Source organism: Capra hircus, chromosome 16 (genome assembly GCF_001704415.2).
Source record: "Capra hircus breed San Clemente chromosome 16, ASM170441v1, whole genome shotgun sequence".
Taxonomy (NCBI): domain Eukaryota; kingdom Metazoa; phylum Chordata; class Mammalia; order Artiodactyla; family Bovidae; genus Capra; species Capra hircus.
Window position 1 is genome coordinate 75,637,247 of NC_030823.1, and position 27,830 is coordinate 75,665,076.

The 27,830-nt window shown below is 47.3% G+C and overlaps 1 protein-coding gene across 3 annotated transcripts in view; it reads left to right on the forward strand.

The window, feature by feature from the left end:
• NEK7 (NIMA related kinase 7) overlaps positions 1,900-27,830 on the forward strand; it is a 137,655-nt gene continuing 111,724 nt past the window's right edge. For 2 of the 3 annotated variants that reach the window (XM_018060813.1, XM_018060815.1), the window contains exon 1: positions 1,900-2,182. The gene's annotated coding sequence lies outside the window, so the exon portion shown is untranslated. The remainder of the gene's footprint in view (positions 2,183-27,830) is intronic. The other variant, XM_018060814.1, reaches the window with a different exon arrangement.

Genomic DNA, 27,830 nt, shown 5'->3' on the forward strand with positions numbered 1-27,830 from the left:
CTCTGTTGTGGCAGGTGGACTCTTTTAGTTGAAGCAAGTGGGATCTAGTTCCCTGTCCAGGGATAGAAGCACGGTCATTTACATGGGAAGCATGGAGTCTTAGCCACTGGACAACCAGGGAAGTCCCTTGCCTACCTTCTTACCCCACGTTCAATTCATCTATAAATCTTGTTGGCTGTACCTTAACAACATATCTGGACCTGACCATTCTTAACACCTCCACTGTTAGCACAATGGTCTAAGTCATCAATGTCTTCTACCTGATCCTTATAACAGTCTTTTAACTATTTTAGTAGTTCCAGCCCTGCAATCTGTTCTCCACAGCAGAGCTATTTTATGCAAACCCAAATGGATTTGCTCGCCCCTCCAATGACTCTTCACACCCTGCTTTATTTTTGAATGAATCACCATTTGACATAGTATGCATTTATTGGCTTATTGTATTATTATTGCCTTTTTTTATAATGTAAAGGCCATGAGATCAGGGACTTTGTGTCTTGGTAACTGCTTTGCTTCTTAGAACAGTGCTTAGCAGATTTACCCATACTTTACTAGCCATTGAAATAAAAGTCTTCTACTGAGATCTTGAATTATTTTCTCTCTAAAAATAAACTTTCTAAATGTTAATTCCATAGGTTTAACATTTCAAGCATTTGAGCTATAATCTACTCATTCTTGGCTCGAATCCTTTGGTTGGGGAGCCAAACTAGTGAACAGGCCTAGGAGTAATAGCAGCTACTCAATGAACACTTCTTCTCTGCCAGGCTCTGGTGCTTAAGCATTCTGTTGTATCTCACTGAATTCTAGTGTAGTACTAGTGCTGTGTTTAGTGGCTCAGGCTTGTCTGACTCTTTGCGACCACAAGGACTGTGCCTCACCAGGCTCCTCTGTCCTGGATTCTCCAGGAAAGAATACTGGAGTGGGTTGCCATGCCCTCCTCCAGGAGATCTTCCCCATCAAGGCATCAAACTGGAGTCTCCTGCATTGTAGGTGGATTCTTTTCCAGCTGAGTTACCAGGGAAGCCCTAGAGACAGGTATTATTACTTCTGTCCTCTCACAGAGTGTGACTCCAGGAAAGGTGAAATAACTTGTCCTGCCAGGTCAGAGTTAACCTCCCAGGTGGCGCTAGTGGTAAAGAACTCGCCCTTCAATGCAGGTGACGTTAAGAGATGCAGGTTCGATCCCTGGGTGGGAAGATCTGGTGGAAGGCATGGCTGGCAACCCATTCCAGTATCTTTGCCTGGAGAATCCCATGGACAGAGGGGCCTGGCGGGATCTAACCCTGCAGAGGGTTGCAAAGAGTCGGACACGACTGAAGAGACTAAGCAAGCTCACGCACCACCTGAGATTCAAATCAAGGTGAGGTTGACCCTTCCTAGCCCTGTCGCCCGGTTACCGAAGTAGCGAAGCGGCTGGATTCACAGTATTCCTTTTGTAGTTCCATGTTCTAGGGTTCTGGGCTGTAATACATACCCCTCTACCCACCACCAAATACTCCTAGGACCAAACCAGGTAGTTCACTTCTTAGAAATGTCCTAAAGGCCACTGTCCTCTAGGGTGGGATAAAAAACTCGATGATCCAGAAGAAAGCGACGTACCAATTCGGCTGACCTCTTGAACATTGGGCATTTAAAGTTCTCAAAAGGCAGCCGACCCCCGATTTGGAGGGAAGGGGGCCGGAAAGAGGGGACTAGGGCTGGGCCTGACCACAGGGAGGCTCCCCAAGACCCGCCTGGGCGCCAGCGGGGGACGTTGGGGCTCTGACGCTAAGGCCTGAGGGTAGTGGCCGAGTAGGCAGATCCCAGCCCGGCTTGGGGCGGGGCCGGCGGCGCGGGGCGGGGCCGACGCCCTAGTGGGCGTGTCCGGCGCCCGCCCCGCCCCCTCCTCGGGGATGCCGGGATGTTTACACTCCTGACAGCCGCGGCCGGGGGAGGAGGCGCGGGAGTTGTGGGAGGATGGGCCGCCGCTAGGGTCTCGCTCCTGACGCGCCTCGCCGTGCGCAGGGTGGGTGCCCGCTCCTGCAGCGTCCGCCGGAGCGGCGCGGCGGGAGGTGGCCAGCGCTTCGGGCCTCGCAGCCACAGCCCCGGGCCCAGCGGGCCTGTCCGCGGCGCCGCCTGGCCGAGCCGCCCGCCCGCTCCGGGTCCTGCGCGGGCCAGAGGACGTAAAGCTCTCCGCTTCCTGGTGAGTCGCTGCCGCTGGGGTCTTGGGCACGCGGGCCGGGGCTCCGCCGGGTGGGGCTGCCCGCGGAGCCAGGCGGGGAGGAGAGGTCGGGCCCGCGCGCGGCGGCCTGGGGACCATGCCTGGGGAGGGTCGAGGGAGGCCGGTGCGGGGCGCGCGCGGCCGGGGGGCTTCGGGCCACTCGTGGGCCGTGGGGAGAGCCTCGTGCCCCGCGCGGCTCGGGCGCCCGAGCCCGCCGCCGTAACTAAGAAACTCAGGCGGCCACGGCGGCGGCGCAACAGGTCTGGGTTTGGGGACCCGAGGAACTTGGCGAAGTCCCGCCTCCCGGCGCACGCTCATTGGCTGCGCGTCTTATTTATTCCTCGCGGATTGGCTAGGTCCAGCTGTCAGCAATCGGCCACCGCGGGACTGGGCAGAGCGAACTTCCAGGGAGAAGTGGGTGGTGGGAGCTTTGCAGCCTGGCTCGGAGGAGTACGGGGAAGACGACCGACCTTTTGGAGAAGGTGCTTTACTGGGGCTCTGTCAGGAATAGGAGACGTCAGAGAGAAGGGCTGCAAGGCAAATGGCAGATGGTGGTGGTGCTAGTGGCAGCAGAAGAGAAATAAAGTCATTGAACACTGAGGCCAAAAATCAGAGACGAAAGGGAGCTCACAGGAAAAAAGGAGAAAGAATGATAAGACTGCACTGTCCCCAGTGTCAGGAAGGGAACACAACCTAGAGAAGGGTGCTGCAGTGAGATTTAAGAACCCCTGTTACCTCTTTGCGGTAAACTAGGCCCTGGGAGATGATGTTTAAAACAGATGAGCCTTGTTCTCGCCCAGCTGTAGTTAGGGATGGATACTAAAAATAGTTATTTACAGTAAGATATGTTTCCATCCTTGAGCGTTGTTGGTGACGGAATTGAAAGAAACATTGCAGAAACGAAACGATTTTTCCTCTGCTTTGAGGCTACTGATCATAAGGACGCAGTTGAAACAGATACCCATAGTTTGTAGAGCACTGTGTGCCCGCCATAATTAGAACCGCTGTTGATAATTCCTCCTCCAAGGAATTTGCAGTTTATAGAAATATGCATATTCCCTTCAGGCTACAGCTGCGCGTCTCACCAGGCTGCGTTACGGAATAAAGTGCAGAATGTGTGCGTGATCATTCTGTAAGGGAGCTTGAGCTCTTGAGGGTGTGGTCGGAGAATGGCTTAGCACTTTGCCTCAAAAAATTTATAGTACCTTTGGGACAGTCTGACTGTGAAAAGGGTGAATAGTTAAACGAGATACAGTTAACTCTGTAATGCTTGCGGTGACTCCTGGTGAATGGTTGCCGAGTATTCTTGGCCGGAACCCTTGATGAAGGCCCGTGCACCCAAAACAAGTTAACAGAAGACGTAAGGAATTTCATTTCCAGAGATCCAGTCCACAGCTTGCTTCACTCCTAAAACCGCAGCATCCTCAACTTGGTCCTGGACTGGGTGGGAGCTTTGAAAAAGTTTAAAACTGCATGGGGCCGACGGGGGGAGGGCGGCGAGATTAAAAGGCGAAGGTACCCCTAAGTGGAAGCTGGTCGCTCGCTCTGCGGGGGTCTGGGGCTGCCCGGGACCTTTCCCGGAGGCGCGGGCCTGGGATTCCGCCCTCGCGCGGGAGGCCCCGCCCTCTGCAGACGGACGGCCTCCGCAGCCAATGGGCGGCGAGGACGGCGCGGCTCCGGCTGTGGGGGGCGGGCACTTCCTACGGCCCTCGGGGGCCAGCGGGAGGGGGCGGAGCTTTTCATCGGGGGCGGGGCTTGCGGAGTAAGGGAGAGGTGGGGAGAGTTGTGAGATAAATCCGAAAATGAGGAGGGGGGAACTGGTCAGTTAAACACATACAGTGGGAGGGCGGCGGCAGGTCCCTGGGGTTCCCGCCTGCCCTCCCCCAGGTGCTCGTCTCCTTTCAAGGTTCAGCTGCATCTTGGGCTCCCCAGTTGGTGTGACTGATGTTTGTGGAGGTGCGGGGGGGTTGTTCTTTGAAATCGTGTGAAAATGCAAACCGAGAACTGTTAAGACTCCAAATCCTTATGCCTTTTTACAATTAATTTGGGATGCTTTCCATATACAAAAAGTGGTTTGCAGTCGCCAAAGTGAAGACGACCCCCCGGGTGCAGACCCATTTGCTAATCCGCACTGCTGTTCTGCTGGGGTCCACTGATCCCGATCGCACCTGCTGCCCTCCACGCCTCTCCACCACGCACGGCTTCTCCTGGCTGGACCATCTCGGGAGCCCCTTTCCAGCCCAGTAAAGCAGCACTTACTGCAAGAATGAGGAAGGCACGCCTGGTATGATGGGTGCGTTCTAGTGGAGGAGGGGAGACTGGGGGCCTCGGTGTTAACGTCCCCGAATAATAGGGCTCAGTTTTGCAGTTTCACACGACCAGAATGTGGGCTTGAGTATCTCACCTCATACTCCCCTCCCTCCATGTTTCTGGTGGTTGCAGTTGGCAGTTTGAGGCACTGATTTATTTGGAATATTCACGTATTTTCTTTTTGACCATTGTGTATTTACTGAAATGTAGATTTATTTTTTTCACTTAAATAAGTGGTCTGAGATGTCAGTCACTACAGTGAGACTTCTACAGGCTTTTACATTTACAGTGAGATTATTCCTAGAACCAAAGGTGTTTTTTCTAGAAACTGTCGGATGTTCTAAAATGCATCTTTCTAGTGTTACTGACGGAGCCACCCTTTAAGGGCATCTGGAGGGGACAGAAGTGCTTACTTAATGCAGTTTTGGAAAAGAAGTTGCTTAATTAGATAGTAAGTCCCCAGAAATTCCTTTTAGATTTTGTTTCATTTGATTTTTTTTTTCCTTTTTAAATAGGCTTTGGTATTTAAAAAATGTGAAGTGTAGATGCACAAAGTGATACTCTGTCTGCATTCCTAGTTTCGCTCAAATTAAAATATTTGTCCCTTCAAATATTTGCTCAAGAGTTATGTGGGTAGGTATTCTAGTACATCATATATAAAATGTGGCAACAAAGTTAGTAATATACTAAGTGCTTTGGAAATGGCATGTATAATCCTGTTTGCTCTGGATTGCTTTATCAGCAGTTATTTTTCAGCATTTTTATAAATATATAGTAAGATGTTTTAAGTGTTTTTTCATACTTTTAAAAGTTTCAACTTAATTCCTTCTCCCTTCAGATTTAAAGGGAATTTATATAATAGTAATCAAATTTATTGGCAGGATACAACAGTTGAGAATTTTTAAACTTATACATAGAACTAATATAGGACCATTCATTCTTAGAGTTATAAAACCTCTAGACTGCTGATTTTCTTTTGGTGATTAAATAGTTTGACTATCCCCGTGTATTATACATCTTTCGTTCTAAGGGAAACAGAGAATATATTTCATTGTTTGCAGTGAGCAGTGGGAATGAGGAGAACAGATAGGTGGCCTTGAAGCATTTATTCATATTTTCAAGCAGGATAGCTTCTTTTTTTAACCTTTGTTAAAGTACTAGCTCTGGCACACTATTTATATAGTGAACTGATACAACGAGCTGTTTGGCAGTAGCCGTCCAGAGTGTGTTCACCAGAATAGTGTGTAAATGAATGGAACACAAAATTGGTATATAATTGGTCTGTCGAGTTTTAGAAATGTACGTGTTTTCGGTTATTTAGTGGAAACAGCCCTTTCTGTGAATCTTGCCGGTGGTCTTCTGTTGATAATCACTGAGAGTCATTGAAGGAGCTTTTTCATTCCAGGTTGCTTTCATATAGAACAGGAGCTTGGAGACTTTGTCTCAGAAGGGCGAGAGAGTAACTATTTTTGGCTTTGTGAGCCTTGTGGTCTCTGCAGCTACTGCCACTGCACCCGTGGGCATACCTGAACAGGTGGGTGTGGCTCTTCCAGTAAAACTTCATAGTCAGGCTGGAGGCCCCCTCCTGCCCTGGAAGGTAACACACAGATCTAAACCTGAATCTAGGATTGGTGTTTGGGCTAGTAGGGATTTTCCAGGGTGGCATTTTAGTGTTTCCTGGTCCTTTGATCCCTGTGACAATCTCTTGATCTTCCCCAGTCCTCTCAGAATAATGCTCAGTTATTCATTGCCAGATCTTGTGTGTAATCTCAGAGACCTGGTAACATTTCAACCTCTGTTAGGGATTTCTGCTGTCCTTGCCTCTGGGGACCCCGTCACCCATCCTGCAATGTGCCAACTCTTGGCTTCCTTCTTGATGTTAAGCCAAGATGGACCCTGATGTCAGACATTTATCTTTCCTTAACCGACAGATAACACTAGAAGGAATGTCTTTTGGTGTGTGTCTTTAGCAGTTTTTGTTCTAAGTCTGCTGGAATGGCTGCCTTTGCTGCCTTTAGAGAGAATTTCTGGCATGAGCAAGAGTATGCACAGATTTTTGTCTTTTTAGAAAAACTGACTTAATATTTTTTTATAAAAGACTTTTTTCCAGTTTTTTTTTTTTTTTTTTTTAAACTTCTAAAAAGGGCCTGCGTTGTAAGGAGAGGCCACCATCTGGGTGTTTGTGTCCTGGGGTGTGCTTGGGGATTGCCTAACTCTTTCCTTGGCGTTCAGTAGAGTTAGCTGCCGCTGACCTGGGTGTAGATACTGGAAAGAGCTTGAATGCAATGGAAAAGGCAAGAGCTGTGAGCTTACACACGGTTTCCCAGCCCAGCCCGAGTAAGTTCTGGGTGGGCAGAGATAGCAACCCCTCAGGGTGGGGCCTGGGGCTTCGGGACTAACTGCCACCAGTTGCCACAAGCCTCTTCTCTTTGTGTGACCTCGCTGCACAAATACCATTTTCTGTGTTTACCCTGATGTGAAAAAGACTGAGGCCCAGGTTTCTCTTCTCTGCTGTGACCTTGGCTGAGCTACTCGATCTGTTCAGACCATAGTTTTCCCAGCTCGGGTCCCATCATTGCTTGGAGGAGTAAGTGACAACATTTTTTAGAAGTAGGGTAGGAGGCTTCGTCGGAGAAGGCAATGGCATTCCACTCCAATACTCTTGCCTGGAAAATCCCATGGATGGAGGAGCCTGGAAGGCTGCAGTCCATGGGGTCACTGAGGGTTGGATACGACTGAGCGTCTTCACTTTCCCTTTTCACTCTCATGCATTGGAGAAGGAAATGGCAACCCACTCCAGTGTTCTTGCCTGGAGAATCCCAGGGACGGGGGAGCCTGGTGGGCTGCTGTATATGGGGTCACACAGAATTGGACACGACTGAAGCGACTTAGCAGCTGCAGGAGGAGGCTCCGTAGTGTTGATTTCATTTCACCTTTTTCTCTAAGGACGTTTGGTGGTGGAAACCCACTTCTGTTTCTTCTGCCAGGAGACCTCGCTGCCTACCCTCTCCTGGCCCAGCTGTATCCGAAGAGGTTCCTTCCGGCTCTGCTGCCATCTCTATCTTCTCTGCCTTAATTCTTCTTCCCTTTTGCCCTGTGATGTTCATATTTATAATTTAACTGTTCCCAGTAGGAGTTAATTTTTTACTATATTTTCGAGGGATGGGGCAGTAAACCTTAGTTCCTCAGGAAAAAACCACAAGAGGCTTGGGGGTTATATTTTGGACCAAAAAAAAAAAAAAAAAGATGAGAGCTGCAAAAAGATACTTAAATACTGATTGAAAAATGGAAAAAGTGAGAATATTCTTTCTAGTATATTTCTACTGTGCTTCCAATTATTTTTTTTTAATTGTTGTTTTCCTAATATTCCCGTGTTTACCTGGAAAATTAATTTCTTTCTGATCAGAACCATAACAAAGCCATATATCATCTATTATATTATTATTGGGAAAATGAAACATGTAGACATGTGTATGAAAAATTGTCATACCTCTGAAATGTAAGGAGTTGCAACTCTTCCATTGCTTTGTTTGTCTAACTGCTGGGCCCTATAATAAAAGAGTGATACGTTTGCATACTGTCATAAAGATACCCAGAACCAGACAGTAGGTAATTTATTTTAGGCAAATAGCACGTCCTTATTTTAAGTAGTCATGTTTAGGCATGTTTTGCTACTTAACAAATACGAGTAAATTGAAAGACATTGTACAAAGAGAATGCTTGCTGGTGGATTGTTTTATAGCAATAAATTGATGTTTCATTCTCAATTTCACATGGTAACCTATAGATTCATTTCTTTCTTTTTTTTTTTTTTACAGTCTGATATGAAGAGCGTGGTAACAGGGGAAGTATTCAGTGAAAACAGCATTTTTTTAAAAACATTTTTTGTCTACATCTGAAAGTTTTAGTAAAGTTTCTCCAGTTGATAAGTATTTTGATGGTTGAATGGCATACCCTTTTCAGCTTCACTTTGTCATCTTGAGCCCTGGAGTGTTCAGGGCATCAGCCGTAGACGACGAGCTGCATTTTATCAGCTGGTTCTCCACTAGTCATCGTTCTGATTCATTCCCTCTCTGTCTCTCTCTCCCTCTCTGTCAGAAGGCTCAGGGGTATTGGGTGGCTGGGTGGGAGGGAGTCTGAGCCTCTGGCAGTTTCCCAGCCCCCAGCCCCCAGGGAGTGGCTGCTGCCTCTTCCGTGAGCAGCAAGCCCAGGGCTGGGGCTGCCCGGCCGCTGGTCATGCCGGGGCTGCCCTCCCGGGGACCCAGGACCAGACCTGGCTTCTGGGGTCCAGGCCAGGGCGCTGCAGGCTCCTGCACGCAGCACTTCCTTTTGTTAGCTTCCTAGGGTGGCCCCAGTGAGTTAACCACAAACTGGATGGCTGCAGACAGCAGAGGTTTACACGTGCCATTCTGAAGGTCAGAAGTCGGGTTGTCCGCCGGGCCGTGCCCCCGTAAGGGCTCCTGGGAGCGCATGCCCTGGGCCTCTCAGCCCGCGTGTTGGTGGCCCTTCTGGGCCCTGCGTGATGGGTGGCCATCCCCGTCTCTGCCCTGCCACCTGGCTGCCTTCCTGTGTCTCCTCCTGTCCTCGAAAGGATGCCAGTCTTACAGGGTTAGGGTCGTCCGATGACCTCATCTTTGCTTCTGATCGCTTATGCTTAAAATTTAACAAGCATGATCTAAATACTTTTTGTTTTTTTCTTCCAGTTTCTTTACCATACCAAAGATTTTTAGATTTCTGGTCTTTCTGTTCTGAACAGTCTTTTAAGGCTGTACAGGAATTGTGTTGTATCAGTACCGGAGGGACGCTGGCGCCCAGGTCATCCTGTACGGATGTCATCTGCAGCTTGTATCTTACTGCTACCCCAGAGCAGCTGTTCCAGAATCAAGTTTCCACTCACCCTTATTTTGTGGTTTCCCTTAGGAGACCTTAAGTGCGTAATTCACTGAATCAGATACTTTCAGAGCTGGAAGGAAACCTAAAAAATCGTCTAAACTGACCTTTTCGTTTAATGTGAGAATAAACTGAAGCCCAAGGATGTGGATTTGCTAATGCACATTCCTCCACATCCCCCCTCATTCCCTAATAGTCCACACTGCCTCGTGTACCTCTGTCTGTCAGGCTCTTGGTGGTAGGCATGGTGTTTGGTTTTGTGTTCCTCAAACAAGAAGAAATGCCACATGGTCTTTTTAGAAAAGAGTTGCTAATTTAAAGCAGTATTTATTTATGATGGGAGTCCGGCCCTGCTGCTCCCATCTTTCCGCTCCGGGGGTGGGCAGCTCCTGGGGCAGTTAATGCTTAAGAATCAGCCCCTCCTAGCAAGCACAGCCAGCCTCTCAGCTCAGCTGCTGGCCAGGTACTATCGACATCACTGTTAATCATCAGTGAAAATAAATGAGGTAAGTACATATAAGTCTAGAGATTTCCCTGTAGCTTAAACGGTAAAGAATCTGCCTGCAAGGCAGGAAGCCAGGGTTCCAGGAAGCCAATCCCTGGATTGGGAAGTTCCTCTGGAGGAGGGAATGGCAACCCACTCCAGTATTCTTGCCTGGAGAATCCCACGGACAGAGGAGCCTGGTGGGCTACAGTCCATGGGGTCGCCAAGAGTCAGACGTGACTGAGCAACTCACACACACACAACTCTGCATAAGAGTTGAGTAAGAACTGGAGAGGGAGTTTGGCTTCAGCCCAGCGGAAGAGAATAGCACCCCTAAGTGTCAGTTTTGGTTCCGTCCTGACCCAGCGATCCCTGGCGAGTGTGCTGCTTTGCTGGTCTCACCATTTGGGGCTTGTTCAGGGTGTTTTCCTTAGTGTGAAAGCTCACCGCTGCCCCCGCCCCGCCATAGTTTGCTCTGCTTCAGGCCACAGCCCTGGGCCCCCCGCAGAGACTTCGCTCTGCCCGCCCCCCCTGCAGCCCGCGCTCGCCCCAGGGCTTGCCACACCAGGCTTTCCTGTCTCGCGGATCTGGCCGAGCTGGCCCACGTTCAGGAAAAGCGCGATGACTCACCTGTTCCTCTTTCCATGACCGTCCTATTTCCATTGATAAGGTGGGCTGACTCTCTCCTTGTCCCTCCTCGCAGCCTTTGCATGGGAGTATGTTCTTAACCTGAGAGAGTGTGCATGGTCATTTAAAAACTACTGTTATCAGTGATTTTTTTTAAAAAGGCACTTATCTATCTGGGCCTTTATTTATTTATTTATTTATTTACACCGCATGGTGTGTGGGATCCTGGTTCCCTGACTAGGGATTGAACCCACGCCCCCTGCCCTGGAGGCACCGAGTCCCAGCCACTGGACCCCCAGGGAAGTCCCTCTCTCAGTGGTTTTTTTGTTTCTCTTTTTCTTTAATTTGGAGTTTATCAATAAATCCAGGTCCTTTTTCCCACCATTTCTACTCCCCCCCACCTTAAAAAAATATATATACATATATATGTGTGTGTGTATCGTAAATAGTACCAGCAGAGGCAGCTTGACAAAGTGGGTTTTGAAGTCCTGGACTGAGTTTGGGTTCATTTCTGTGTGCTTTGAGATGGCAAGCGCAGGGTCTCAGGGTGAGCTGGGTTGAAATGCATAGGACATGGCCTAGGAGTCGAGTGTCTGGCTATGCAGGGAGAGCTGGGCATGTGGTTAATGGTTCGGTTAATGGGAAGGCACCTGGGCCGCAGAGATGCGCTCAGGGAGCACGGTGCCCTGATTCCCTGGGCGTGGTGCCGGGCGGGCACGCTGCTGCCGGAGGCCTTTTCTGTTCACAAGGTGGGCTGTCAACCTCGGAATGTCGATGTTTCCAGACTCGGCCTGGACACCAGTTTTTCTTCATTGTGAAGTCTATGGGAGTATTTGCATATGCATTTCGAGACAGTTGGAAAGAGGATCCAATTGGCTGCTCAGCCCTTGACGTTAAGCTTTCTCTGGACTGGGAAGGCACAGCCGCCTGCAGGCCTCGCCTCGGCCGTTGGCTCTCCGGGGATCTGCAGCAGCTGAAGGGTGATCCGGGGCTTCTGTCCACGCTGGGACCCTCCTTTCTCCAGTGTTCCCCTTCACTGTTCGCCCCACTTTCCCCCTGGGTCCCACCACTTCACAAGTTGAAGACAGAGACTTGAGGGTATCGGTAAGTAGCTCAAAGTGAGTAGACGGATCATCTAAGCACAGGTCTATCTTTGTGCCCGAAAACTCGGTTTTGGTGAATTGCAGAAGATGGGAGACAGGTGTGAGTAGTAGTTTGTATCATCTCGCCTGGCTCACCTGTGCCTCCAGTCAGGACCCTGACTCACCTTTCCAGATTCGCTTCTTTACTCTCCCCTAAATGTTAGTCCCATCTGACAGCTCAACTCTTCATTTTTTGGTAAATTCTGTATCCTTTCCTCTCTGATTTGTGATTTTCTCACTGTTTTTAATGCCTGGTTTTTTTTTTCACACTTCAGTTGTTAAATCTCAGTGGTTAAAAATCATCTTTATCCTTTAAGGCTCTGCCCACATGTTATAAAAAAACACAAAGACCTCTCCTTCTTTAGGCCTTCAGTGCTTATCCACTGGCCCCGTGGTTGTGCTTGTCTCAGCGTCCTTCCTGGCATCTGTGCTTCTGGAAGGTGTGAATCATGGCCTGTGCACATCTGTGTTTCCTGCAGGGCCTGGGACTTTTCTTGTCGGGACCAGCCGTTCAGGGAAGGCAGGTGACGGCGCCCCAGTGCCTGTGTGAGGCCGAAGGCCCCGGGCAGATCCCTGCAGCGACGGAGGTCCTGGGTGGCTGAGCTGTGGACAGGCCCTGAGGGGGCAGGGCAGACCCAGGGCCTCGGGTGAGGGGGGTTTACTCTGTGAAAAGGCAAAGGTCTGACCTTCAGGTGCTCACTGTCAGCCGGGGGTCTGGGCCTGGTGTCTGAACTCTGCATTGTAAAATTTGAAAGATCTCAGAGTGGGGTGAGGTGAGAGCCAGGACTGGGAGAAACCGGAGCACGCCAGGCAGGAAGTTGGTGGGAACTGGAGGGGTGTGGAGTCGGGACAGAGACCAGTGGGATGGTTAGGTATGAATTAGAGGCTCGGCAGCCAGAACGAAGAAACAACTGAATGCCTCTAATTAGGAAGGACAGTAAACCAGGAAGGGGAGTCAGATGAAATTGATTTGAATCTGATTTGCCGAGATGTTCACTCAGTGTCCTTATGTTTGCCTTCCTTAGAGGCTGGCCCATTCCTAGTTCAAGGGAAGGAATTTGGCTTTTCTGTAAAGGGAAAGGAACCTCTCTCTATCCATGGAAAGTGCTTTTATGTATATATTTGCTAAATTAATTCCATTTTGTTGTTCTAATAATCCCCTCCTGAGGAAAACGTTGAACTAAGTTAATAAAGAAATCACTAGCTTAATACTTAAAATTATTCACTTCTTAGGAATAATTCATGTTGCGCTTAGTCTGGCTCTTTGCAACCTTTTGCAACTCTTTGAACTGTAACTCATCAGGCTTCTCTGTTTATGGGGTTCTCCAGGGGATCTTCCTGACCCAGGGATCAAACCTCGATCTCCTGTGTCTCCTCCACTGCAGGCAGATTCTTTACCTGCTGCTGAGCCATCAGGGAATCCCCTTCGAATGGATGGAAGATTATCATTTGATTAGTGGTCATCAGATACTGAAATAGTAAAACCTTGTTCCACTTCCACACAGATACATTTTATTTGGTATCTTCATATTTTTCATTGCTGGAAGTTTGAGAGGACACTCAAAATGTCAGTAAGTATTTTAAAAAAAAAACATGTAAGGTCTTTATAAAACACCAGGCCACATGGGCCAGCGGTACATCTGTATACTCATGAATATATTCAGGAAGAAGCACATAGGAAACCAACCTGGGAAACACCCAGAGATCGTGTGTCAAAGGCCCCGAGCGTTGCTCGGAAGATTGGCCCTTCTCTTTGCTATGATGCGATGGTAGACTGTCACTTGTACCTAAATGTGTTCATGGTCTGTTTTTAATAGCAGTGAGAGCTGTAGTGCTCTGGTACCTCTTTATTTGGTTCTCAGTTAATGGCAGGTCAGGAACTAGCATCAGAATAGAATCAAGATTGTTGTAGAGGGAACCTCAGATACGTTTGTTAAAAGAATGTCTTAAGCTTAGTTTGGCTTATGAGAGGTGTGAAGAAGTTTAGTTTATATTTGAAAATCCAGACTTCAGTGATACTATAGTATACTTTAAAGTTACCGAGAAAAAGTAAAATTACCAAGAAGAGGGGCTGTTTTTTCTTTTTTTTTTTTAAAAAAAAACAAATTCCCCTTTAGTATCCTCTAACGTTCTCCCCTTTTAAAATTTAGGTTTGCATTAGATTTATTTGTTTATCTGTCTACCCGTTGATTCATTCAAGACCTTCTCCGCATTTGTAGGTAGGTTTTCCCCCTCTTCAAGTCCTCCAGCTACTGTCTGTAGAATACCTGCTGATCCCTTAGTCTCCTGAGTGTGTGTGTGTGTGTGTGAGTTGCTCAGTCCTGTACGACTCTCTGCAACCCCCATAGACTGCAGCCCACCAGGCCCCTCCGTCCACGGGATTCTCCAGACAAGAACACTGGAGTGGGTTGCCATTTCCTTCTCCGAAAGGAACTATAGAAAGAAAGTGAAGTCGCCTAGTCGTGTCTGACTCTTGGCGACCCTGCGGACTGCAGCCCGCCAGGCCCCTCCGTCCGGGGGCTCTGCGGGCGATCACGGGAGCGGCTGCCATCGCCTTCTCCGCTTACTCTCCTACCTGCAGGGTTCCGGCGTTGGTGCGTGCTCCGCCGCAGCCCGTCTCGCGCCCTCCTGCCCCGCTGTCCCCATACCCTTCCTCTGCTCAGTCGGCTCCCACACATTCCTCTAGACTCCCCTTCGAGTCTTGGTGAGGCCGGCCCGCCGCCTGCGTGGACCTCCTGTCGGCTCTGGTCCTGGCAGTCCCTGCCCCGGTGTCTGGAGGAATCCTGGTTTCCTGATGTGAAGTCCGTGTCTCCCCTGCGAATAGCCTGAGGGGTCACGATTGCCTCCCTTCTTGTGCATTTCTTGTTTTCAGCAGCAGTCTAGACAGAGGGGCTGTGCTCACAGCTCCCCAACGAGTTGGGGAGGACGGGAAAGGAGGAGAACAGGGGTCTAGGGAGGCCCTCCGTCTGCACAGGGCTCTGGGGGCAGCGTTTACTTGCAGCCCAGCACTTTGTTCTCGGCCTCCCTGTCCCCCATCTCTGAGTAGCTGTGGCTCTTCCTTGAAATGGGGTGAGATAAAGCAGTGAGAGACCTTACTTTCTTGCAGACTCTTAGGACGGTTTATCGGTGTCATGGTGTATGCTTCCTTGCTGAAGGCAGGGGAGTGCATGTCTTTGGTCATAAAGGGGTTTATTCACCTCTGCATTTATTGGAGCATCTAGTTTTTTGCGGCTGTGGCTCTGTCCGCTTTCATAAACGGGGGTGATCACGGGGTTACAGGAGGAGCCGACCTCGCCCCGCGTGGTGCTGGAGGCGTCTCACAGCTCTGCGCAGTCCCCTTGCCGCTGGTCTCTCCATGCCATCGTGGCGCTGAGGCGTTCACTCACGCCCGAGCACCGTCAGGTCAGAATGAGTGTCAGAGTGGTGTGAATTCCTCCAGTTGGCGGGAAAGGAGAGTTGAAATGCTCTCCTTTCAAGGCAGAGGAGACAGAGGTTTTGCTTTGGTTTGGGGTAAAGTTCTCATAGTGCCTGTCGGTGGAGAACCAGGGAGAAGAAATACTAGCCAGATCAGCATCGAGTTGCGAGCCTGCTGTCTGCACAGAGCGCAGGGCGGAGTCCTGTGTTCTCATGCAGTTCCCTTTCATCACAGTGACCTGAGTTCAGGACAGACCCGCCTCCATGTGAGGCGAGGAGGGATGCCCCACTCAGGTCCGAGTTTGGTTGCCTGGGGGACTCCTGGTGACATTCTCCGGGGACAGCTGGTCACCTGCGGCTCGAACACTGCAACGGGGTCTGGTGAGGCGGCAGCTCTGGGGTCACTGGTGCGGAAAGGGGAACTGGGAGCCTCTCTGGGAGGGCGCGTCCGCGGCTCACACGTTTGCTTGTGTACGAGGGCTGCTGCAGCTGCTGCTGCTGCTGAGTCGCGTCAGTCGTGTCCGACTCTGTGCGACCCCATAGACGGCAGCCCACCAGGCTCCCCCGTCCCTGGGATTCTCCAGGCAAGAACACTGGAGTGGGCTGCCATTTCCTTCTCCAGTGTATGAAAGTGAAAAGTGAAAGTGAAGTCGCTCAGCCATGTCCACCTCTTAGCAACCCCATGGACTGTAAGTGACCTCATGGACTGTAACCTACCAGGCTCCTCCATCCATGGGATTTTCCAGACAAGAACACTGGAGTGGGTTGCCATTGCCTTCTCCAGTGTACAAGGGCAGTTTCACTAAAAGGTACGTCAGTACTCCATGAATCCTGGGAGAAACTAAAAGTTAACTTGTGTGTTGCTATCTGACTTTAGCTGTAAGTATAACATGTAAGGTATTTTCTTGTGAACACCCGAATAATGCTATTTCCATCCTTTATATACCTGTTTAATTGGAGGATAATTACTTTACAATGTTGTGGTGGTTTTTGTCATGCATTGACATGAATCAGTCATGGGTGCACGTGGCCCCCAGCCTGAGAAACCCCCGCCCACCTCCTTCCCCCCGCCACCTCCCTCCCCACCCCCGTCCCTCTGGGTTGTCCCAGAGTACCGGCTTTGGGTGTCCTGCTTCATGCATCGAACTTGCACTGGTCATGTATTTTACATATAGCAATAACCTGTGCTTTTAAAGTCTCTTACTGTCTGCCAGCTTGCTAAAATTTTTATCATTTCTTTAGTCAGAGGACTGGGTTTCTGCAGAGGCAGAACGTTTCTGAAAACAAAACTTAAGTAGCTGTCAATTATATAGTTCCATTTTGAGTGTGTGTTTGGCATCACTGTTAATCCGATTTTCAAACTTTTGTGAGTCCTTTACGTTTAAAGTCTTGGTGGCTTCCTCAGCATCACGTGTTTGTTATTCCTGCTGTTAATTTAAAATAGTCATCTTTACTCTTTGGATAGTATCTTCCTAAAGTCATGGTGTCACATGACACAGTGCCAGAGAAAGTAGATTTGTTTCTACTGAATGTAGAAGTTTGTGTGATTGTGGTCTGGGTGCAGAAGAGCTGGAGGGGCCTTCTGGGTGCAGGGCAGGGCGTCAGGGCAGGGGGCTGCAGCATGGAAGGGGATGGGGGGCACAGGGCAGGGCCGCAGGGTTTGGCAGAGTTTGCTGAGGATGTCTGCCCAGCAGCTGCCTCACGGAATCCCCTCAAAGCCTGCTTGGGTTCTGTGACGTCAAGAGGAATGTGACTGTGTAGTGTCGCACTGTGTATACGGACCACGCCTTCTTTACCACCCATCTGCCCGCGGGCGTCTGGGTGGTTTCCGTGCCCTGGCTCTTGTGAATACTGCTGCAGTGAACACTGGGGTGCACTTGTCTTTTTGAATTGTAGTTTTGTCTGGATATAACCAGAATATGCCCTCTGCCCATTCCACTCTTTCGGTTGTCCTTTTCTTACAAATGTGTAGGAGTTTTATCTTTATCTATTCTGGGTGGTAATTGTTTGCCTACTCTGTAGTAACTGCTTTCTCCTTTGCTCATGGTGCCCTTTCCAGTGATCAGATTTAGTTTCTCAGTAGGTAAACTTTAAAATATACAATATAACCATGACTTGCTTGATAAGTAAGCTCATCAAGAAGCCTTAGAAGAAGCCAGGGCAGTTCTGTGCAACTGTGGAGCCCGGGGCCTTTCCTGCCTGCTTTGCTCCCTCTTTTCTCAATTTTCCGTTAATTTTAATTTGCTGTCAGAGTCCGCGCGTGGTGAAAAGGAAGTCAGGTGGCCCAGAGGTCTGATTATTCTGCCTTTTTTTCGGAGGGGCGAGGGTGGGCAGGAAGGGGGCAAGGCAGCTGTTCTCATGGAGATCGAAGGACACGTTCGGTCTGTTTTGCTGGACACTGACTGTGTCCGTCTCACCTGATTTTCCGTTAGGTACGTTCTGTTATGACTGACGCAGGTCTCGGGAGAGTGGCGGGGCCTGGGTGTGGGTCAGTGGAGAAGCGTCCTGGCAGGGACGCGGGGAGACCTGGCGGGCGACCTGGCTCCCCGCTGGGCTCCAGGGCTCCTTTCCTCGCCTGGTGTTGAGGAGCGTCAGAGGGAGGCGTGAGAAGAGGGCTTTGAAAACCACTTCGTAGTTCACCGCAAACTAGTCTGGGCAGAAAGGAGGACCTTGGAAGTTCAGGAATAGTCTGTAGAACTGTGTCTGTCGTAGCGGACATGTGCCAAACAGATGAATGAGCCGCAGTTAATGAGCTTTTTTTTTTTTTATAATAAGGATAAAATGTAAAATCATGAGTTAATTCAGAAAGATCTATTGACTTTTTCCTTTATTCAAATGAGAAGCGTTTTTCATTTTCTCGTGATGATTTTTGGCTTAGGGAGTGCTTGATACAGACGAAAGACTGTTAGAAGAGATGGCCTTACAATACATAATTCGTGCCCATTAAAGTATTTCCGAGTCCTCGCTTGTATTCCGTGGGGCCATATCAGCTTTGTTATGATAGAATTCACTACTGTGAATTATTTAGTATTCTATTATAGTATGCTATTCAAAAGCAGGTGATGATTGTGTGAATTTGAACTTGTTAGGTCCCGATTGTTTGACCTGTGTTCCATGCAACTTCTTGTTTTCTAAATTTGGTTATTTAACAAGTGTGTTTATAGGACTTTCCTATGTACTGGAGGTGAAAAAAAAATGAAGCGATCGAGTGTGCTCTTAAATAGGAGTTGCTAATATTGTTATTGGACCTGGAGGTATTGGACCCCAGATGCTTAGATGACTGCTTCATTAAAATGCCCAGGGACAGGTTACTGAGAGGGGTGTTTTATAAAGGGTCATCTGAGTGTGAAGCAGGGTCGCCAGGCAGGTTAGCTGGGAAGCGAGTTTCAGCCAGGATGGCCCTGTGTCGGAGGCACACAGGCATGGAGGAGCCTGACATTTGGAAGAAGTGACGATGGTTCATTAAGGCCAGAGGGGAGGACGTATATGCGACCCAGTAAGGAGCACGGCTGAGAAGAGAGCTTCTTTCCTCAAAGGGTTTTGGGCGGGACTGTGAAATACCTATGTTTTTGTTTTAGATTGATCATGACGGTGGGTGTGTACAGTAGGAATTACGTTATCCAAGAACATTTCATAGATTATAGTAGTTGCAAGGGCTTGGGAGAAGCCGAGGGAGGTCTGGGAGGTAGACTGCACGGGCGGTGGGGACTTGTGGAGGTGAGGGGGTCGAAGGTCTGCTGTGGCCTGGAAACTGTATGCCCGGGCGGCAGGCAGTGCCATTCCCTGAGAAGGGGATTCAGAGTAGGCTGGATTTGAGGGGGTTGGGATTGTAGGTGTTTCTACTTTGGCTCATCAGGCAGAGAGATGGACCGGTAGGGTGGGAAATGAGATTCCAGAGCTACCAGCTCATAAATCATCAGTATGTAGGAGGCAGGTTCTGTGCCAGCTGAAAATGCATCCTTATTGATTTAAATAATCAAGGGACTTGCCATTAAAGGAAACCTGAGCAAGCAGATAACAGAATTGCTCATTGATCATAGAGCAAAAGATGTATTTTGCGTGGAAATGAAGTAATTTCCTTATCACACCCTGTATGGTGGAGGTTGCTGTTGCTGCTGCTGCTAAGTCGCTTCAGTCGTGTCCGACTCTGCTACCCCGTCGCTGGGGTTCTCCAGGCAAGAACACTGGAGTGGGTTGCCATTTCCTGACTCAGGTTGCTAGCTTGATTTATTTCAGGCAGATACTAGATTAAGTAGTAGTAAATACAGTAGCTAATAATTGATAAAAGTAAGTCCCTAGAACTTGGATCTTCATCCAAGAAATTGGAAGGAATCCATGTTCTCTTTAGTATCACAAAATGCTGGAAGTAATGGACCACCTACTGCAGAGAACAAAGCAGTGTTGTGGCTGAAACAGTGTATACACAGCAAATTACTGTTTACTTGCGAAAAGGGAGTGGTGGCTTCAGGTTTCAGTGATTAGAGGAAATGGGTTGCATGTGTGCCCTTTAGAAAAAAAATACTTAGAGATGTGCTGTAGAAGTAAAATTAAAAAAGCTAAGTTTGGGAAGGGGCCATCTTTGTACAAAAGCGCTGGGAATGAGCATGGGAGCAAGTTACATGTAAAAGCAAGACTTAAAAAAAAAAAAAGAAATCGCTCAGTCGTGTCCGACTCTTTGCGACCCCATGGACTGTAGCCCGCCAGGTTCCTCTGTCCATGGGATTTTCCAGGCAAGAGTACTGGAGTAGGCTGCCATTTCCTTCTCCAGAGGATCTTCCTGAACCAGGGATCGAACCCGGGTCTCTCGCATTGCAGGCAGACGCTTTACTGTCTGAGCCACCAGGGAAGCAAGACTCAACAGGAGTTGTTCAGGATTCGAAATAGTAAGAATGCCAGGAATAACTTAGAGGGGCTATGGCTGTAGAACCTGTAATCTAAGCGTTTGGGGATGGAATGAGTATTAGAGGGGAAAGTAATGGCCTTGTCAGTCCTTGGCTGCCCTGGATTGGACTGTGTGTCACAAGATGGATTTCACTTCTCCTTTGATGCTCAGCCAGAAACTGGTTAATGGAGAACTTAGAAAACCTTGAAAGTCACCGTTAGCAGAATTTAAAATAGAGTGGGACATATGTTTGTTTTCTTGGGGTTCCCTGGTGGCTTAGACTTGGAAGAATCTGCCTGCAGTGTAGGAGACCTGGGTTGGATCCTTGGTTGGGAAGATCCTCTGGAGGAGGGCCTGGCAACTCACTACAGTATTCTTGATTGGAGAATCCCATGGACAGAGAAGCCTGGCGGGCTACAGTCTGTGGGGTTGCAAATAGTCGTACGTGACTGAGCAACACACACACACACGTTTGTTTTCTGAGTAGTTGGATAGGATTAAGGCAATCAGGCATGGTCCCGCACGGCAAGAGATGAAAAAAATAAACATAAAGGAAACAATAAGACTATAAAAGACAAATATCAGTAAACCAATTTACATTAAATGTATTTAACATATGAAGCATGTTAAATTTCTGTTTTGAAAGATGGACTCAACCTAAAAAATAATCCTTTACTGCGTCCTGTTTTCAGAAGATACCTTAGAGCAAAGAAACCCAGAAAGGTTAAAAAGGGAGGTCAAGATTTATAGGGAAAACACAACAGAAAAGACAGCAGGTTAACAGTAAGAATTCCAAAGTAGAACTGAGTGAAGAGAAGCACCAAGTACAGCTAGGGGCAGGTTTCCGCAGTTCACGCACTATAATTAGCAGCAGCGCGGTAACTGGAGAGCAGAGGTTGCACGAGTTGCCTTCACAGCAGACTTTTAGGCCCAGCTTTTATATATGTTTCATAAAATTAAATGAACAGGAATCTTTCTATTCATGCCCTTGAGTTAATATATTTTTAATACCAAAATTGGACCAGAGGCGAACATTTAAATATAATATCAACCAAACTGTGTTCTACAGACTACCAGAGTTCTCCAAGATATTAATAGAAGTTCTGTGGAAGTAATTAGTGCCTAGACAATTCTAGAAAAATCTGTAGGGTACCATCTTGGAGAGTCACAGTGCGCTCTTTAGCATATTAGGGTCTCTAGGAAGCTGAGCCCAGTATTAGTTTAGCCCAGTATTTTGTAGACACCTTTATGATCCATCTCCTCTCTCTCTCAACTTAAGGGGATCTGGTGTTTTAAAGAACAGTTAGGAAAACACTGATGAATACCGCTGTACACTCTGTAATACAGTGAAGACTTAAGGAACAGTTGAAGAGTCTTTGACTAATCACAGAAAGTTTATCTGACCAAGAAAGGTTTATCTGCGCATATGAAGATGGCCTGATAGGAGAGATCTAGTTATATGATTCATTACCTCGTTTGGTTCAGTGAGAAAACTTGATAAGCTTGCTAGAGCAGAAAAGCATTTAATGTCATTTGGTACCAACCCCCCCCTCTTTTTTTTCACATTAAAGAAAAGCCTCTTAGAAAATTGGGAATATTGTTTGATATGGAATATGGTCATTATCATAATTTGCTGCAATTTCGTAGAAGTTCATCCTTATTGTTTCTTATCTGCTATATTTTAAGCTCTTTGAGAGAAGGAAAGTTAATTTTTACATTTTTTTGTCACCCATTCTAACATAGGACCTTATATTTTATGTATTGTATAGCAATTTGTCAAATAAGAACATTGAGAGTGTATCCTTATGTAAATTTTAGATTAAAATGGATTATAATAAAAATGATTTTTCTTTATGTAAAATCTTTTTAAAGTGTGAAATATACGATTTCTCAAAACTGATATAGACACTCTTCAGGATGGGCTCCCGTGTTTACTTTATTCATTTGTCCAGCAAAGCTTGAAATTCTGAAGTGGATTTAAATCTTGTCTAACAGTCAAGTGACAGACAGGGGCATTTATAAACGTTCTTGAGCAGTAAAGGGGTATTTACAAGTACTGTTTTTAAAAAGGATTATCCTGGCCAGAAGGATTCTTCTTGATAAAGCAGGATGCCTGAGAGGAAGACTCCTGTAACGGTGCAGGTGTTCATTTAGGGAATCAGGGGGTTTGCGACCCAAGGCTGGCTCAGAACTTCCCAGGATGTGGTTGGGTTTCGAGCTCATTTCTCTATGGTCTTGAGGACTGCATTGCAGCCCATGAAACCCCAGCTCCGAACTGCGGCTTCACAGAGCAGAGAAAATGTTCATATTCAGATTTCTGCAGTCTTGAGGAAGAAGCTGCAGTTACTCAGGCTGTGTGTGCGGGTGTGTGTGTGTGTGTGTGAACAGGCACAGACAGGATGAGCTTTGTACTGATTTATAGGAGTCAGGAAACCTGGAGTTCCATTCTTTTCTCCTGCGGCAATCTTGGATAAGTCATGTAACTTCTCTCTTTGGAGTTTTCTCACCTGTAACCTGAAAGTTATTCCTCCCTGCACTGTGATGTTTTGAGAAGTTGCCTGCGATAACATTTTAAAATTCCCAAACTCTAGGTCTCAGAGGTCACTGAAGCATGTTGGTACTTATTTTACTGGAAGAGGACATATGAACTTAGAATTTGGAAACCCTAAAAATCAAGGGATTAAGGAAACATGAAGATCTTTTTTCCTTTTGGGTTTTCAAGTAAAAAGTAAGCATGTAGTTTTAACTACAGTATTTACTAGTATTTGAAAGACTTTGTGTTACAGAAAAAATTAATAGTGAAGTTGTGTCATGATTCAGAATCAGTATTTAGAGTGCTAACGTTTTGTTAGTTATTCTATTCACTATTTACACAAAAATCTGCTGTTTTAACTGTGTGGTAAATAGTAAAGTGTCCATGAGATCCTGCAGGCAGGAATACTGGAGTGGGTTGCCATGCTCTTCTCTAGGGGATTTCCCCAATCCAGGGCTCGAGCCCAGGTCTCCTGCATTGCAGGCAGACTGTACCCATCCGGGGCACCAGGGACTGTATAGCTCGGTGCACACGTGACGGAAGAGGTTTGGACCAGGTTTCTTCTCTGTAACAATTTGCTGGAAGAATGGGGAGGCTTTTCTTCACCTGACAGATAGTAGAGGGAAGACACTGAGAAGGCAAGTGGGCTTCTAGGCGTGTTTTTGCTGGATGGTGACAGAGTCATTGCTGGAATTCATGATTTTTGTTGTTACCACATTTCCCGTTTAAGCACAGCATCTTTTGCTGATGATTATGACTTTGTAATAATATTTCATAGTTACAATAGTTTTTTAGGAAGATAGTCAAAGGGTGTCTGGTTTTTTTTAATTGATTTGAAGAATCACAATACGAAGCCACAAGGATTATTTTCTGTAAGAGAACATACTTTTTTTCCTTTGAGAAAACAAATTCTCAGGCTTATTAAATAAATTATGTTCATATAGTCATTTACTAAAAAAAGTGTGAATAAGTAATGGGCTTATAGCTCACACATTTTTCCATGTTGACTTATAATAGGAAAAACTGTATACAACGTGTTTCATGAAATGATGCTCTAAGTATGCATTCATAAAGTGGTTGACCTCTCTTTTAATGTAGGAGAAATATCTATGTGGAAAAGGTTAAAAGGGAATAAGCTATGAAACTGAGGATGTCACCCATTTTATATCGTTTACCCCATTAACTTTATACACGTAATAGTTCCCATGCTACCTTGATGAGATAAATAATTATAAATCAGAATTTTAGAGCATCACATCATCTTTAAATAGTTTAGCAGACAATAGCAAACCCGGTAGTATTAACTTGATTTTTTTTTTTGGGTGAGGTCAAGCCTGTAGTTGAAATGTCTTAAAAGCAAAGCAAAACTATTCCTTCTTGGTATTTCAGATTTCAGACTAATCGGTTTTTCTGGAGGGTTTTCCTCCATGAAGACTCTGATGGAATGGCTTCCTCGGGCTCCCTCTCGAGGCCGGGACTGAACGACAGCAGCCCAGGCTCCCGGCTTGGAGCTGCTCTGCTTGAATCAGAATGTCAGGAAGCTCTGCATTTGTGCACCGTGACTTATTTCAGAGGAAATTAGAATCTGGCAGATGTTTGAGACTGGAAGGGACTTTGGAATTCAGGCCATCCAATACCTTCATTTGATACTTGAGGTGACGGAGGCTCAGAGCCTTCAGTCAGACGTTACACAGAAGGTTCCTGGTAAAAGTGGGTTGAGTTGTATTCTCTGTGTCGTATTCAAATGCTGTTCTCCCATGGCTGTTCCTTTTGTTTGTGAGCATCTCCTTAATAACATCACCCAAGAAGTAAAGAGGAACGGTAAAGTTCTAAAGAGGTAGGTTGTAGGACTCTTAGATTTCATTCAGGGCTGTAACAGAGGAAATGATTATTTGAGAAATTTCTCCTCATTTCAGTTCAGTCGCTCAGTCATGTCCGACTCTTTGCGACCCCATGAATCGCAGCACGCCAGGCCTCCCTGTCCATCACCATCTCCCGGAGTTCACTCAGACTCATGTCCATCGAGTCCGTCATGCCATCCAGCCATCCCATTCTTGGTCGTCCCCTTCTCCTCCTGCCCCCAATCCCTCCCAGCATCAGAGTCTTTTCCAATGAGTCAGCTCTTCGCATGAGGTGGCCAAAGGATTGGAGTTTCAGCTTCAGCATCAGTCCTTCCAGTGAACATTCAGGGCTGATCTCCTTCAGAGTGGACTGGTTGGATCTCCTTGCAGTCCAAGGGACTCTCAAGAGTCTTCTACAACACCGCAGTTCAAAAGCATCAATTCTTCGGCACTCAGCCTTCTTCACAGTCCAACTCTCACATCCATACATGACCACTGGAAAAACCATAGCCTTGACTAGACGGACCTTAGATAGGCTAATCCACAAATTGTATTTAAAATATGATTTGTTAATGTTTAACAAAATGCTGTAAAGCAAATCAATTTCTTCATGAAAGGGGCTGTGCTTGAAGACCTCATTAAGCTTTGACAATTAATGAAGTAACTACATTTGTTAGTACACTGGGTTTTATATTAATACACTTACCTTTGACATATTAAACAGAAGTGTCAAGTTCCACATAGTCGACTGTAATGGACACTTTTGATATCAAAACTAAAAGTCCGGGGCGTCCCTGGTGGTCCAGTGGCTAAGACTGCCTGCTCCCAGTGCAGGGGCCTGCGCGCGAGCTCTGGTCAGGGCGCTAGATCCCGTGGGCCGGAGCTCGTCGTTCACAGGCCACACCCAGAGATCCCGCAGGCCGCAGCAGCGCCCGCGTGCTGCAGATAGGACCTGGCCCAGCCAAGTGAGGAAAATAGTCTTTAAGAAAGACTATAAATCCCTAAGACGTAGAGATGTGCGTAATCTGACAGCCAGCTTTCAGTTCCGAGGGTGTTCTTGGACATGATAGTGGTTTTGCCACTCTTGAGTTTTCTCTTTTGTTTAAGTCGTGTATTAAATAATAAGTAGGTCTTGTTTGGCCTTTGTTTCCAAGCGGGCAAGGCTGCTTTAATCTCTCTGGCTTTGAGCTGGAGAGAGGACAGTGGTGATTAAGGGGGGGTGTGGGAGAGAGAAAGGCTGCCTGGTGTCACCCCACCTCCTCACAGCCCACGGTTCTGGTCCTGGGCTATGACTTGCTCCGTTTTCTGGTTGCTGTGGCCTGCGATTTTGGTTTCTGTAGGTGTTACATGTAGTTAAGTCATATGAAAAAGTCCTGCAGGGAATTTAGGTTTAGTTTTTTGGAAACATTACTTCTGGTTTTAGATTTTAGAACCTGTTACTTTTCAACTCTCTGTCCTTTGTTCATGATATCTACTCAGGGGCTTAACCAGACTTTATTTCAGGGAAGTGTAGTCCAGCTAATCAGCAGCCGTCAGGCCCTGTAGCTTGTGAAGGCACCTCCTGCAGGTGGACTGAGAGCCATCTGTGATCACGGATTCGGTAGCCCTGAGCAGTGGTGTCACTGACAGCAAGGTGATGCCCTCGACACCCTGGAGGGACCATAGAGGGGGTGTGTCTTCCTGGCTCCAGGGGATACGGTGGGGCGGGGGGGCCCTGGCTGCCAGACTTTGCCTGGAAGCCCTGGAGGTAAGTGAAGTTAGGACTTCTGCAGCTCAAAAACGGGCCAGTTTGGCAAAAAGAGTGGGGCAGGAGGCTCTGATTCATTCTCTCTGTGGCTGCCAAAGTGGAATTTGTGAAATGGAAAACTAGCTGTGACGCCCCGTCTGAGAACCAGCCAGTCTTCCAAGGCTGCGTGCAGTAGCAGGAAACCCGAGCCTGCCCTTGACTTTCCATGGGCTGCGTCTCCTCCAAAGCCTCTTCTGGGCTCGGAGCTCTTCCAGGGAAGGCTCCCTTCGTTGTTCGTCTCGTTTTCTTTGGTACCCGCCAGCTCCACAGAAGGGAGTCAGTACCTTTCTGTAGGATAAATGGGACTGTAATTCCAGCCTAAGGAATTTGTACTTAATTTTAATGGTGGAGAACAATTAGGTTTTTAAGCACAAGAATGATATGGTGAAGGTATTCTTGGATCTTTATCAACAATAGATTATTATGATGCAAGCCTTCTAAGCATTATGCTCTGAAACGCCTCAGACTTAGAGTAAGTACACATTTGTAGTCCCAGACATTTGGGTAAGTTACTGATGGAGCCGCTCCTTGCTGCTGTTCAGTCACTAAGGTTCATCCTCTGTCGTCCCCTTCTCCTGCCCTCAGTCTTTCCCAGCATCAGGGTCTTCCAAGGACTTGGCTCTTTGCAAAAGGTAGCCCAAGTATTGGAGTTCAGCCTCACCATCAGTCCTTCCAGCGAATATTCAGGACTGATTTCCTTTAGGATGGACTGGCTGGATCTCCTTGCTGTCCAAGGGACTCTCAAGAGTCTTCTCCAGCTGCTCTTCTTAATTTTACCCTGAAGTAGCATGTAGAGTCAGTTGTAACCACGGCTGTTGAAGTTTACCGAGATGGAGCAGGACTAGGTGGACTTTATTTTTTCATTCCTTTGGCAAATATTTGAATGTCTCCTCTGTGCTTGCTACGTTCGAAGCTTTGGCGGACACAGCTGTAATGGGGCACAGCATGTGACTGCAGGAAGCATTTTTAATGCTTGAATGACTGAGAACCCTAGAGGGGCTCAAAAATCATGTGAAGAGAACGTGTCAGTAAAGAGACATTTTCCTTTGCTCTCTTCACATGTCTCTGAAGGACATCGCTAGTGTCCTGGGAGAGTAGGGGCCTCCTCTGGTGATCCTCAGACACTGTGAGCGTTGGCGGTACCCGGACCATCCAACAGTTTGGTGCTTAACTAGCGATACCTTTCAGGTGATTTAGTAACAAGGTTTGCCCTCGCCGGGTTTCAGTTCTAGGGGTGCGTGTCAGTGTTATGCTGCTGGCGCTCCCTGGCTGCTCACAGGATACTGGGCACCCTGGCAGAGCGCAGGGCTGTGGCTTTGTTCACTGGGCAGTTTTCACAGGTGGTGAATACGTTATAAGTAAGTGTGCATGGTACTCCACTTCCTTAGACACTGGAGTTCTTCATAGTAATAAGTCTATGACTTTTCCTCAGCACCATTTTCTGAAGGAGCCTATTAATAAGCACCGTGCAGCTCAGAACTTTGTTTCCTCAGTTGACAGGCTTGACTGACTTCTTGTCAACCTATTTGAGAGTTTTTAAATGGCTTTATTGGAAAATTTGGAATCTATTTTCAATTTAAAATAGTCAAACTGCTTATATATTCAGAGAAATTTCATTTTCTCTCTAGATCATCCAAAAATCTGGAATATTTTGTGACTAATGGTTGACCCGAGGATTGTTAAACGAAATTGATTTGTGTTTGAAGTGGCTTTGCCAATCC